This window comes from Pagrus pagrus (genome assembly GCF_965226575.1).
Source record: "Pagrus pagrus genome assembly, chromosome: 18".
NCBI lineage: Eukaryota > Metazoa > Chordata > Actinopteri > Spariformes > Sparidae > Pagrus > Pagrus pagrus.
In genome coordinates this window covers 11076784-11091880 of record NC_140202.1, presented here as the reverse complement: position 1 = coordinate 11091880, position 15097 = coordinate 11076784, and the positions used below count along the sequence as shown (strand labels likewise).

The window sequence follows — 15097 nt, the reverse complement described above, 5'->3', positions numbered from 1 at the left end:
TACTTAAGTACAACTTTGGGGTACTTGTACTTTTCTTGAGTATTTCAATTTTCTGCTAGTTCATGTAGTTCCACTCCACTACATTTGGAGGCAAATGTTGTACTTTTTACCCTGCTTCATTTATTTGATAACTTAAGTTACTAAGTAGACTGCATGTTGCATCAAAGCCAAAGCAGCCAAAATTAATTTATTTGATCCGCAATCGTAGAAAAAAAACAAAAACAAAACACTGATTTTGATTGTCAGAAAAATGCTGAATATCTGATCCCATAACTAGGCAGGTCAATAATGTCACTGCTGGTAATGCCAATGCCAAGTATACAGTTTATACATACATGTAAATGTATGTTTAATTGTCTTTTACTTGTACTATTTATACTTACGTACATGTATTGACAGAAAATTACTTTTAATACATAACCATACAAATAGGAGTTGAGTATAAGTCTTACTCAACTACTATTCATATGGGTGACTTTCACATTTAGTAATATTTTAACAGGTTAAGTATGACTTTTGGGTACTTTTTACAACACTGCCTGGAAATGTGGCTATCTAGAAGCCACTTGGCCCAGTCACCCCAAAAATATAAATATATATATATATATATATATATATATATATATATATATATATATATATATATCTCCATACTGTACGGGTGTTCATGAGTGTACTCTTTACATCCAAGTACAGATTTATGAACACTTCCTGGCTTACAGTTGAACTCATATGGATCTATGGCTGCACAATTGAAATCGCACTATGGCCAAGTGCAATAACCAATGCCGTTTTTCCATTACATAATGCTGGCCTGGCTCTACTCGGTTTGACACGGCGCGGTAGCCCAGCGCAGCCGGGGTTTCGCTTTTCCATCACAACTAGGCTACCTGCTTGGCTAGCGCTTGTGCAATCCCTTCAGTACTATCAAAGAATCACCACTAATAAAGTGGTTCTGCTAATTCAGTTACTAACACGTTTCATTTACTATAACTTCTTCACAATAAAAGCCCTCCATTATTTAGTCATTTGAAAGCTTTCATTATGAAGCAGCATTACAGGAAACTGTGTTTTCACCAGCAGTAACTAAACATGACTCCTGAAACAGCTGAGAGCAGCAAGACGAAATAGTAAAACACAGCAGATGTTTGAAAGTAGAAACAGGACGAGATTCAGTTAGAGGCTACAAAAGTACTGAGAGCCGACCACACTGACTTTTAAAAATGTCTTTCTCTCAAGTTTCCTGCACAGACATGAGTTGAGTATCGATTTTAGGGCGAGACAGGTGCTTGTTACGGGTTGGCTGCAACCGCAAGACGTCGGCGGGGTGGCCATGGCTTGGCCCTGCTCCGGAACAGGTCCATCGCAAGCTCAGTTCAACTCAACTCGGTGCAGTAAAACGGGTAATGGAAAAGCATATCAGCGCAGCGTTTACTCGGCGTGGCCAATAGTGCTTGTGGAAAGCAGCTGCCCGTTATAATAAAGATAAAATGTGTGATAAAATGGCATTATAATGAAGTACTGTAGTGCTGCAGAGATGCCCTGGACTACAAATCTTGTTCTAAAGATGTAACAGAACATGTTTGTTTGGTTCAGACCACAACAAATATCACATCTTTATGATTTTAATAGTCCTTTTCGGTGAAAATTAATATTGGGGGAGCAAAAAAGATCATTCCCACTAATTATAAATCACACTGCCTTCGTGATATCTGTCAAAATATTCTCAACATGACTTTTTTTTTTTTTTTTTTACCATATTGTGCAGCCATGAGTTGGAGCCCTGCTTAATTAGTCTGGGGCATGGGTAGAAATTCGCCACTTACTCAGAGCTGTGACACTTGGTGTGGTCCTGTGCCTAAAGCCCCTTCATTATTTTTCACTAATGCAATAACCATGTGTATTCCATGCATGCGAACATGAAGGCGGTGAAAAAAAGCACTTGCATTAATTAGGGATATGCACAGCTATGTGATGTAGTACCCTTCATGATGGTGGGGGATTCAGTGTTATGGCTCAATGACACTTCAGCAGGGCAGATGATTGCTGTCACTGTCACTGTCACCCAGTGTCCATTGGGATTTAGGTTTTGTCATAGTCTTTTGACTAAAATGCCATTTAGTTTTAGTCATATTTTAGTCATCTGAGTTGTTTTAGTTTTAGTCTAGTTTTAGTTAATTAAATATGAAAAGATTTTAGTAAATTATATAGTAGTTACAGCTGACTAAAATCTAACAGGTGTATTTAAAGTGTAATGCATACACCTGGAGGAAGTACCAATTAACTTACAATTATGTAATGATATTACTAAGGTTTAAACATGCAACATACACACAGATTAATCTATGATAATATGACATGTCTTCATTGTCCTTTTTTACTCTTTCAGTGTTGTGTGGGGAGAGCTGGGTAGAATAGGGGGATCAGCAGCTGCTCAGCTGATCAAAGCTGGCCAAGAGAGAGGGGGCAGAGCCTGACCCTCTGGAGGAATAAACACCCGGAGTCGCATCAAATTCTGCTCTGGTCCGGAGCCATTAACCATCGTGATGAGAGCTCAAAGATTACTTTTACACTCCTGAGATTAAAAAGTGTATTTATCTTCGCTCCTGTTTATCAATCTGACTGCAGCAGTGTGGAGGTGACCTCTGTTGTCAGGATGTTTTGTAATGTTGACTTCTGACTGGAGCTGAAGGCGAAATGTACTTTTCTGGTGAGTGCTGAGTTTATGGTTGATCTGAATTCAAACAGAGACACACACCCTGCCTGCCGTTGCTTACTATCTTACAGCTAATGGACAGTAAAGTAATCTGTCATTTGAGGCAAATCAACACCACAAATAACCACAAATGATCCCGTGCAGTCAAACTCAACTTTCTTTCTCACTCTCTGATGCACCATTACCTTGAGTAAAATTGTGGATTTCTCTGAGTTTGAACATTGTTGTAATCGTTTGGGATCATGTTAGTACACAGCTCAACAAAATATATAACAAAGGTCCAATTGTTTGTAGACATTTTAATGAATTCTTACATAATATATCCAGCTTTGGCCGCCTTCTACATATGCAGTACATAAGCCTGCGATGGTATTTTGAACAATGTCGGATGTAAACAGGGGGAAGCCCCATTGAAATTAGGGCCTGTAATTCTAATTAAGGAGCACCACTTGGGAGGGACGGACGAGCCACAGGAACCGCCAGGGGGTTGATTATTGGTGTGTAGAGAGCCCTGATTCTTCAGCGTACTGGCACTGGTGACACAGTTGTTCAAGCACAGCTATAATAATGCCAGGTACAGGCTATAATCCCTGTCAGATAGAGCCACCTGCACCTGAAAACACTACATAGTCTGCTGAAAGTTACTTTGGATTAAAAGCATCTGTTCAAATACCATAGGCTGATAGATGAAGAGCCTCTCTAACCAAGCCTACGCTGTCTGTGGCTGAGTAACACACTGTCTGTTTTGCAGCTTTGGTGAGAGAGTCGGTCTGCAGTGCAGCAGTGGACATGAACATCCAAAGCATCTCTTCTCACTGGCTGCAGTGGCTCTGTGCTCCATCGAGCAGGCTGATTTACACCGGGGGCGAGGACCTGGGAACCCAGGTTGTAAATCGTCACCAAGTCACCACCCACAGTCGAACGCCACCCAATACCTGACGAAGAGACGGCGCTGTACTGGAGACGAGTGTTTCCCAAAAGGGTAGTGTGTCCTGCTGACGTCTGAGCTCACAGCCACAGTCGAGGGACGAGTGACAGCTGATAGTGTTGAAAGGGAAACACACACACACACACACACACACACGCATGACAGTGACAGGGACATACATGCACACACACAGTCTTTCTGTTTTAACGCACTTCATTCACAAAACAGAAAAAAACTACGTGCAAACTGCCCACTCAGGGCTCACCCCTCCATTAGAGAGTTTACATTGAACGCATGCAGCCGCCCACACAATCGCATGTACGCGCTCTCACACACACACGCACGCACCGTGTAGTGTGCTCCCTCGACAATGCTGTCATAGAATCTCCTTGTTATCGTCTGTGCTGCACTGCACTCCACTTACAGTACGCCTACAGGGTTCCCCTCAGAAAAGAGAAAAATAATAATGCTGCACTTTTCTTTATACACCAAAATACTCGGGAGAGACTCAAATGCACAATAATAGCAGCTCCCACCATTCCCCGACACTTGATATAGATCAGATTATGCATGACAGTGTGTGAAACATGCAAATCATGTACTGTACTAAAGCGTAAACACAGCTAATCCTGCCTCAATATTTACAAAGGGCTAAGGATTTCAAGTTGCTGCAGTAGATGAGAATTTATTGCAGAGCTCTTTGGCAAACATGATGGAAGCTCAGAGAGCCCAAATGCTCTATTATGAAGCACGGAAGCACACAGATTTGCACACAGACACACATTACTGCATGCCATATGTCAACCATACTCTACGTTGAACCTGTTTGCACACAACTTCTGCCAAAATATCATCTCCTCATTGGGACATGTCAACCCCTCCTCAGGGAGAAACAAGCAAAAGGCGCTCCTCTTGTCAAGCACAGAATAAAAGCATCAATCCAGAGAAAGAACTTACCTGGCACTGAGTCTAAAAGCAGGAGGTGTCTAGGGGCACAAGCTTCTCTGTCACCCGGAGACAGCAGAACATAACACAGTCATATGTGCAAGAGATGTTGGATCAAAGACTTCCTGAGCTCTTCCCTTCTCTCTCGTCTATCCTACGACTTTTCCCTCACATTTATCCTCTGAGAACAGGTAAGGGGGGTCGGCGAAAAGAACGAGGGCTAGAAACGAAAAAAGGAGGGTGGGAAAACGACAGTGAGATGCTCAGGTCTCCTCCACTGAGACGAGTTTGCGAGCGCACCGTAAGGACCATCCACTGCAGCAGAGCAGAGTAGCGCGCAGCGAGAGAGGGAGAGGGAGAGGAGAGAGGAGAGAGGCAGGCAAAACAGGCATTTGCTGCTACTGCTGGTTCCAACAGCATGGCTGGGGCAAAAATCTGGAACCGGAGTCTGGATTCTGGACTGCTCCTTCACTGAGCGTGTTGGACGAACAGATGGAGAGTTATGGAGAGAATGGGTGAGAGACGAGGGAGAGGAACAGAGCAAGAGGCTTTTTTTCTTACATGGCACCAAGCAGACTCTCCCACTCTCTCAGTGCCATTCCTCTCTTCCTCGAAGATTTTTTTCCCCCCATCCTCGCTCTACTACTGTATATTCACCACCATTCTCCAGCTTCTTTTGTGTCCTTATCTACAGTGTCGCAGTGAATAAACTATTAAACTGACATCGCATCAAGAAGAGCTTCTTCCACACATGGAGATGTCTGTTTTCCTCCAGCATGACGCCATCAGTACCGCTGACAATCACCGGCTCATTCTTTTGTTTTCTTATTCTCTCCTTCCTGCGCTGTATCACTCAACAATAATGTGTGGCGGTGCAAACAGAGGGTTTGTTTTCACCCATATCTTTAGAAAATTTGGGTAAAAGACATTTTCTAAAATGGATTCACAACAAAAGGAGAGCACAGTGAATGATGGCACACCGAAGTTACATAACCGGTCAAGTTATCCACATGGTGGTAACAAACAGGCAGACAAGTGGATGTTCAAAGCATGTCATTTTTAAAAAAAAGTAATACACTCCAACCATGTGGCACATTAAGCGACCTATCAATCTCTCTTATGGGGCAATTGGGCCACCTGGCTGAAGTGCCTCTTGCTTGCTGCGACAGGGGAGCAGGCTTTTAGTTGGAGTCCTTCGGCCCCAGCAGGGCTCAAGGTCGCTTGGCAGAGCTGCTTGCCGGCAGCCCAAATCCTTCAATGATTAACAGTGGCAGACAGGACGGAGCAGCTGTCAATCCAGATCTATAGTCTCGGCCAAGAGAGCCGGCCAGCCAACCACCGCGCCATCCTAACGGCGCTCGACCAGGTAGAGCGGGGATTTATGAGCCCATTGAAAAAATTCATTCCCCCCTTCGCCGGAAAGGTGAGTACATGCATATTACTGATATTGTTCCCTGCCTTGTTCACGTAGAGAGAACAGGGGATGAGACAGCGGAGGGGATGGGCTGTCTGGGTTTATAATGAGGCTGTGCTACAGATCAGATGATACCTGTTGGATTAATATTTGCACAGCACTATTTTTATCTTTTGCTCTAAATCACTTGTCAGCTCCTTTTTTAAAAAAAAACATTTTAATTTTGATATCCAGCTTTATCACGAGCATGACCTACTATTTATATTACATTCCCATCTCATTCATCACCCTTTACACATGGCTGGGATTTTTGAAAAGTGCCAGCAGAAATAAATGTCTCACTATCAATATTACTACCATTACATGCAACATTGAAGACATGGACTCAGTTAGTATTACAGGTCATTTGATACATTGGCCCAAAAAGATATGTTCAGAATTTGATCCATCAGATCCAAATCTCTAAAAGCTGTTTCAAAGATTTTTTTTCCATGACATTCATGTGCAGGCAGCCAGCAGGACGTCACCTCGGCTGGCCAGAGAAAGACTCTAGCGCTTTCGCTTTACGTGCCCAGAAAAGAACAGAAAGTGACGATGACCCATCCTACACAACTTCTTCACCAACAGTCTGTCGTTTCAAGATGTAAAAAGTTTGGAGTAAAATAGAATTGTATTTCAAGTGTGTGTATTATTAGAGGTTTAAAGAATAACTGATTAAACCGAGAGTGATAGAAGCCAAGGTACAACAAGAGTGAACGGCCGGGCATTTACTGACCAGTGGGACTTGAGACGGTTCGTAACCAGCACTCTTTGTACTAGATCAGTAAGTAACAAAACCTGCCTACTTAGTAATACAAGCGGGTGTTATACGCTGCCTTTTCATGGCACTAGGAAGCCAGTAGCCAGGCTGCTAGCGGAAGCCATGTTCCTTTTGCTGTCTTTGCCACTGTGGCGCCATCAGTAACACAACAGGGAAATGCTTGGAGGGGGTGAAGTTGGAAAGTTGTCTCCGCTTTAACGAGAGTCAGAGATTCAGTTACAAACACAGATCCAACCCTAGTTCTGCGTCTGAATCATGTGTATTCCCCTCTTCTGCCTGCTCACTATGATCCACCAATCACACTCCTTCTTCACGCTATCACAATTTTCCCATACTGAAGGAAATGTTGGAGTAGCATTTGCTGACTTTGTTTGCATTGCATTAGAAGACTGAAAAATGTGCAGCTGTGTCATAAAATATGCAACACAACACAAGGCAGGTAACACTAGCACTAGCAAGGATCGTACTTCCAACCGGCCCCTAGCTTGTTTTATTAACAGGGACATGGTCCCACACAGCTTTATGGAAAATACCTTATTCATAAGGATGTAACTGACCCAGGAACAGAGGTAAACAGCAGTGTTTTAGAGTTATCCAGCATTTCACTGGCCATGTGAACGACTGCTGGGTTGGCAGAGGACATAATCTGCTGCAGTACTTCTGATTCAGTACTCTATGAAATAATTGATGAAAATCAATCAAACTTTTATCAATGTCGGAAAGTAAAAAATATAATATATTGTGATGAATTGAATCATATCGAATCGGCCTTGAATAGAGGCGTATCCATAACACTTTAAAACATGGATTGGCGATTCAAGAGACAATAATATTCAAAATAAAGAAGAAGAAGAAGAAGAAGAAGAAGAAGAAGAAGAAGGTTTACTTATCACATACAAGCATGTACAACATAGTGGAACTGGTTCTCTGTATTTAAGCTGTTCCAGAGGAGCAGTGGGCAGCAAACGGCGCTCAGCCAGTTCCGTCATAAGGGCACTGACCAGAGAATTGACCTACTGCCTTCTTACTGTGAGACAACAGTACTCACCACTGAGCCACTGTACTGCCATAAATATACTGTAGGCCATACACAACACCATGCAAGGAGCTACAAAAGAACTGATGAACACTAGGAGCCTTATGCTACAGCCAGGAGATGTTATTGATGATACAAAACTCTTAGATGCAACTGCTTACAGTTACAACACACTCAATCAGATTAAAAATCCAAACACTTACTTTCAGAGTAATCTAATTTTATGTAAATCTAATCCCTGTTATCTTGTTGCTCGCCACAACAATTTCTCTCCAACAAACCAATTCTCTACCCTTTTACTTTTCCTTCCCTTTCTTTCTTCCTCGTCATCTTTATCTCTTCCTCCTCTACCTTTTTCTCAGGTATTATCATTCTCTTTGCTCTCGCCGTCCCGAACGCACAATAGCTCTACTCTCCTGTGTCGCGGGTTCCTCGGTCGACTGGAAAAGCAGGCCTTCCTCATTGTGTATAACAAATCTCATCTCACAAAAATATTCATTTCACGGGTCGCTGTCCCACACAAGCCAATATCCACGCAGGGAAAGGCATTAAGCATTATTCCCTTCTCTATTCAAATTGGAAACAGTGAAGTGGGGCTGTGCCAGAGATATCAGCCTCCTGCCGGACGCAGTTTGTCCTTGTAATGAGGTTGCAGCCACTGCTAACTATTCATCCTCGTCAATGACCAGCCGGCCTTATCATTGCTCTCGAATGACTTTGGCTAAACGACGTGCGAGGAGACATGACTAACCCGTCTTGTTGTGTTGGACTGATGTGCTCTTAACAGTTTGTCATTGTTTAACGAAACACTTCCCACACCCAATGAGGTCCACTAGGTGTCAAGTGTGTTACGCACGGAGTGACGGAGCTATATTTAAAAGCAGAGGGTCTTGTTTTCTTATTTTAAAAACATGTCAGCATGGTAGGAAATAGAGTATGTTCACTGAGCACATGAATACTGAGGACTTATCACAGGTTTTACAAAATTCACATCTCAAGTCAAATGAATCCCTTCAATTTTCTATGTAAATGACATAGATTTAAATTCTTCTTCTATGTATGTATAAAATGAAGGATGCCTCCACAACGATGGAGGCCAGTCACAGTACCAGGGTGTTTATGGAGTTTCTTGAAGGACAGCTCCATATGGAAACTCCAACACACTACCTTTGTTGCTAAAGTATCCTCTAACTGCTGGTAATGTAGCCGTTACGTATTTAGCACATAGCCTTGCAGCTATCTGTCATATTTGCCCACTCAGGCCCTTGAGACCAGGAGCCAAACCTGGCAAGAAAACCAACTCGGTACAGTATTCCCTGCCGTCAAACTGGACGGTGGACTGCTAGCGGGCGAAGTAACACACATTTAGCGCTATTGATTACTGTAAATGCCAATCGATATCCCTCCCTAGCGGCCTGTTCTTACAAAGAGGTAACGATACCGGTGCAAATAATGCTCCAATAGCAGTTTCATGGGAACTCCACACCACTCCTGTGTGGAATTCAAATTACTTACAAAGAATTCACAAGAAACAATAAAAACATGTAATCCACCTTTACAGTTTGCATTTTTAGCTCTGTGATATCAGTCTCACTGTGTTTTTATGAATTGGCTCACTGTTCATTGTGTCAGTTCACAGGTTGGCTTTCATGATGCACAGTTGTCGCCAACTCAACCAGGCCTACATTTTCGGGACAAGAACTTTAAAAACAATTTTCAAATTTAAGTTAAACATTTGGTAGAGTCGACATTTTTAGCTAGCAGTATGCTGCATCAAAGTCTTTGCTTCAGTAGTATTGACCTTCCATAATGTTGGGAGACTCGAGAGAGACACATTAAATAAAAATCATGCTCACAACTGATGCAGCGGATGCAGAGATATATACCAAAAGCCTGAATTTTACACTTTGTTATTCAGCTCAAAAAAAAAAAAAAACATTTCCTCAGATCCTTCCTGCCTGCTTAATGCATGTTTTTCAAATTCTATACCCCCACTTTACAATGCTGACAAATTGCTGACAAAAGCTCCTCCAGAGATACCGAGAAGACACTTTACCACAGTTTTTACAGGCTGAGTAGTACTCCCAGTTGCTGGTAAATTGACTTTGACATGTAAAATCATTGGAGTGCCAGCTTAAGTAAGTCACAGTAGGGTGTCACCTGGATTCACCTATTTCAGTGTAGTTAACCAAGATAGTCCCAGATTTTTGTGTCATTGCCTCATCTTTACATCCTAACTATGACCTGTTTACCTGCCACACAGGACACCAGTTTGTCACAATTTTAGTCCTAGATACTGTTGTGCAGCGATGTCCAACACCCTAAACTTTGAGCAGTGTGTGTTGCCTGCAGAATGTCAAAACGGCTAAGCCACTGTGACATTAAATGTATCCAAGAGGAAATATCTAAGTCTATCAGACAAATCAGATCCAGAGTTAATTTAATATTGTGTCTGTATTCCTGGCATATCTGGCTCTGCTTGCAGCTGGGATAATAGCTCTCCTAGTCTATCTGCTTTCTCTGATCTCATTTGCTCTTACGTTTTGTTTGTGGTTTGTGCAAATGGTGTCTGTTTTTGTGCGTTATGTAACCGCGCATCTATTGCAGAACACTGCTGCACTTGTTCAAGGTGATATCACCCACAGTATTTACAAGGATTCCTCAAACATAAACCTTGCAACCCACTAATAGGTCTACATTACAGTGCGGTGCATCGATCTACGTCTTAGCTAGTCTTACCACACTGGGGAATAAAGCAGCTTCAGAGTGTTTGAATCATTTACAGCAGTATTAAAAGATACGGGAGCCTGGCGCTGGACTAACAGTGTCTGGAGGGGTCTGTCATATTCACAACATCCTCAGGCTATGAGAAGGATGGACCGCAAGGAGTAGCATACAACACACATGTATTAATCATGTTGTTCCCTCATTCATATCCCAGGCCTCCCTGTGCATTGACTGGGTCGTCACAGGGTTTGATGAATGACGCCTGGTTAAGCCGTAAGAAAAACAATGTGCTGAATATGCCAAGCAGTTCTGTTTGCAGTTTAGGAAAGCACAAGAAATGACTGTGAGCAGGTGATTACTCGGCTGAATTAAGCAGTGTGATGGATTTTCCCGAAGGTAATAACAGACCCAACTAAGACAAATGTGTGAGCAAAAGCCCTCCGACTGCAAGTGCATAATAAACAGGTGGAACACACGTGCAAACACACACAGATGTTAGGAGAAAGCCTCGTGGTGGAAACTAATGCCTGAGCGCTTTTGATAAAACCGTTTTCATATATCTTTCATGCTGAGCACATCTTTCAGTCTCTCCTCCCTCCATAACAATTTACTCAGAGGGATCGCTGCAATTGCAGAGTTGCCTCAGTCTTTGCAAATTTTCAAATATCAGGTCACCATTATCTCCCAGGAATTTAGAAACAGTAATTCATGCATCCATTTCATCCCGGTTAGATTACAGCTTTGCATTCTTCTCTTGCCTCGCACAACAAAACCTCGATAAACTTCAAATCACGTCGTCGGCTCTGAGAATAGATTTGAAAATATTAAAGATCACTTTTAAAGCGACAAAATGTAACTTTGTGGAGAATCATAGTTCGTTGTTAAGTTTCATCTGCAGACCTGGGGATGAGACTCAACAATGAACTATCTTTTTCCAGGAAGTTAAATTTTGTTGCTTTAAGGCTTGTAAGGTTAGCTGGACTATGACTGATGTCCTGACCTAATACGCGCCTTAATGTACCCTGAGATCCTCTAGTAGATACATTTTGGACATTCCTCTGAGAAACCTTAAAACTAAAGGTGTCCATGCTATTTATGTTCGGGCGTCTCAGTTGTGGAGTGACCTCCCAGAGGATCTTAGGGAAACTAACACATCGTCTCCTTTTCTAACTTTTTCCTAACTTCTTTTAAATCATGTCCTCAAACCAACTTCTACAGACTTGCTTTACAGTGAATCACCCTTTTTAAATAGAATGTTCATCTTTCTATCTTTTTATTCCCCTGTTCCTTTATTCCTCCTGTTCTTAATGTATTTATCTCTTTCTAATTCCTATTATGTGATGTCGTTTTCTTACTGTCCTCGATTGCTTTTTATTTCTTTATTGTTAATTACTTCATTATCTTTGATTCTTTTGACTGTTCTTCATCTATTTATCTGTTTTTAATTCCTCTGATGTGATGTCATCTTCTTATCGTCCTTTATCACTTTTATTCCTTTTACTTGTAATTACTCACATTGACTTTTTGCGTTTTACATGTTGTGTTTTGCCTTCTTGATTTAACCTCACCTTAGACTAGGCTTCCTTGTGTTTGGCTTGACTATTGACTGTTTATTCTGTAATACTGTCTTATTCTATTGTCCTCCTGACTGTTTTTAAAGGTGCTATATAAATAAAGGTATCATTACTATAATTATTATTCCCATTAGCATTTCTCCACCTGTGGTCGCTGTCTCTCTCAGTTCCTTAAAACTATTTGATGCGACCTTGACTTTGATGTGTTGTCTTTAATGTGACAATGATAAGCACCTCAAACTTAATAAGCACCTTTCCTTTGTCGGCACAAATAGAATATTTTTATTTTATCATATTAAGGGGATTCTTGAGAATAGTTTAAGCTAACACTCAAAGTGCTAAACTAAAAAAACACTGCAGCACAATGCCCATCTCTCTCCGGACTGCCTGATCAGAGCTGGACCTCCACCTCAAGGCCTGTTTCCTCTCGTGCAGTTTGTGATGAGCTTTGTAAATGATGTGTTTGCCTATTCAGAGTCCTGACTCAGCAGGCTGCTTTGTGGCAGTGGCCCAGCAGAAAGGAGACCTTCAGCAGTTTGTCTCTGATTCATCTAAATCATTAGTTCTTTAAAACACTATGGTGGAGGGTGAATGTTTACGGCCAGGAGACATCAAAGGTGTAAATCAGGGGCTGGTGCCGGCCCCTCCCCTGTGGCATCATCAAAAATATGATAAACGGTCAGCACATTCAGAAAAAAAGTTTCTCATTCGACAGCCATTTTACCGCTGAGGTCACACCAGTTAATCCTCTGTGTGTTAAAGATGACAGGAAATAAAACAAAACATGTAGTCCTGCAAGGCCTCATTATTCCACTACTGATCTACCGTTGCATTAGCTATGTTTGGTCTTTCTCAACATTATGGTTCAATGGGAAGGAAAAAAAAGTCTTCAACTCCGACATGCACAATCTGAAGCAGGACGATAAGTTTTACCCTGTTGTCCACTAAACTGCAGCTTGAGACAGCAATAGCATTGAACACTGACAATGGTTAGAAGAGGACATCTCGTAATCTGGGTTCTGGGACAAAAATGGTCTGTGTGCAGAACAGCATTTGATTCAGTTCATTATTTTGTGAATGCCAGACATAAAAAATACAGGAACCCAAAATTGAAAACTCAGTCATTATTTACTCAACCTTGTGCAGATGGAAAGTTGGGAGAAGTTCCGTAGTCCACAAAACATTTCTGGAGCTTCTGGAGCAGCGTTCTCCTAAACGACCGAAGTGGAAGGAGACTTGTTTTAAAAAGAACGAAAAAAAAGTCCCGATCTACTTCAGTTGTTTAGAAAATGCAGCAACACTGTTTTACTGTGAAGATCCAGGAATGTTCCCTGGACTAAGAAACTTTACCTGACTTTCCATCTACATTGTTGAGTAGATGATGACTGAATATTAATTTTTGGATGAACTTATCCTTTTGAAGAACTGTCCATGACCCACAAAGTCCCCATTTCAAGTACATCACTCCACATCTCTCTGCCCCCTCATTTCCAGTCATCTGTGTGTTGTTGACTCTCCAATGAAAGCCTGCAAGCCACACCAAAAATATACCAATATTCAATTCTTTCTTTCTGCTTTTGTCAGAACGGAACCGTAAAATGAAATGCCAAGCACATGTGCGTCTCCTCCAGTCTCCCAGAAGGCCACCTCTCTCCATCTGCAAGTCTGGAAGCCCAAATGTGCATTTTATAATGACACAACGTCACCAATTACTTCTCCCTAATCTGACACAAACCTTGGGAAAGGACATTGCTAATGGGGACAAAAATTCTGTCAGGAGGTGTTATTCTGTCCCGCGAAAGGTGACAGGGACGAATAATTTCCCACGGCACAACGCGGCGCGAGAAAAGGGAAATGAGATGCATTAGAGGGTGAGCAATGGCGATTATTGCACTGCCCAAGATGTCGAAGGGGTTTGGGGAACCAGAGCTGGACTTAATGAAAAGAGGGCACCGCGTAAGAAGAATGGTGCTTGCACTGAAATTCAATAAGCTTTATGTTCACAAGCTGGGCTTCTGCGCAGCACTGCGTAGTAGATTTTAATGAGTGTGAATTATCTCATTCAGATGGGGAAAAAGACTTGTGAGCTCAATGAAGGGCAAATCAGGGAGATTATGCACACAGGGCCTCGCTATTACAGGTCTGAATAATTCCCACACTGGTCTCAAGTCCATGATACCAAACATCCCGGATGGAATGAAGTGAATGAATTAGAACAGTGATTTCCATAGCCTGGGTCATCATGGGTATTAATGAAACAAGTCATACAATTCAGGAATTGGCACAGTTATTGTCCAATCATACTGCAGCTAACTAACATTAGTTTAGTACAGCAGGCCTGTCAAGATTTGGATGTTGAAGCGGAGTGCACAGGACTGTAGAGGAGCAAGTCTTTAAATGGTGGTTTCTTTGTTTAGCCTTTTCAAAACATAGATTCAAGAAATAAAAGTGTAAGGAATGGATTGAACAGGGCGACAAGATACACTGTACCTTACTGAATCGATACAGAATGCAATTTATAATTACCATTTGTTTTTGTACATAGTGTTTTTGGTAATTGTGATAATCATGTCAGTATCTCAGATAACCGTAGATAATAGATAATCAACATTAGCTGGTCACTCAGCTGAGCTAACATTAGGTCACTATGGCTCTTTTTTATACTTTGTGCTTGGTAGAGCTGAATGTAAACTGTGCTGCCAAAGTGCGCAGTAAAGCCACTACGTCATTGCCCATAAACTGAAGGTTTTTTTTCTTCATTCTAGTAGCCAATTAGGCTGAAGGGCTAACCATATTTGGATATTTAGAGGGCCTTTTTATGCTCATTTTCAGGTTCATAATTTTGTTTTGGGTTACTACTATAACAGGTCTACATGCTTTAATGCTCAAGAAATACTTACATTTTCTCACACTGTCCAGTGCAGCAGTGCTGTATTC

At 41.8% G+C, this 15097-nt stretch overlaps 1 protein-coding gene across 6 annotated transcripts in view; it reads right to left on the bottom strand.

Moving 5' to 3' along the window:
- dlgap2a (discs, large homolog-associated protein 2a) overlaps positions 1-15097 on the bottom strand; it is a 188144-nt gene that overhangs the window by 130723 nt on the left and 42324 nt on the right. For 2 of the 6 annotated variants that reach the window (XM_084381052.1, XM_084381051.1), the window contains exon 1: positions 4602-4919. The exons of the other annotated variants lie outside the window; for them this stretch is intronic. The gene's annotated coding sequence lies outside the window, so the exon portion shown is untranslated. Of the gene's footprint in view, positions 1-4601; positions 4920-15097 lie in introns of those variants that run through there. 6 annotated transcript variants of the gene reach the window in all.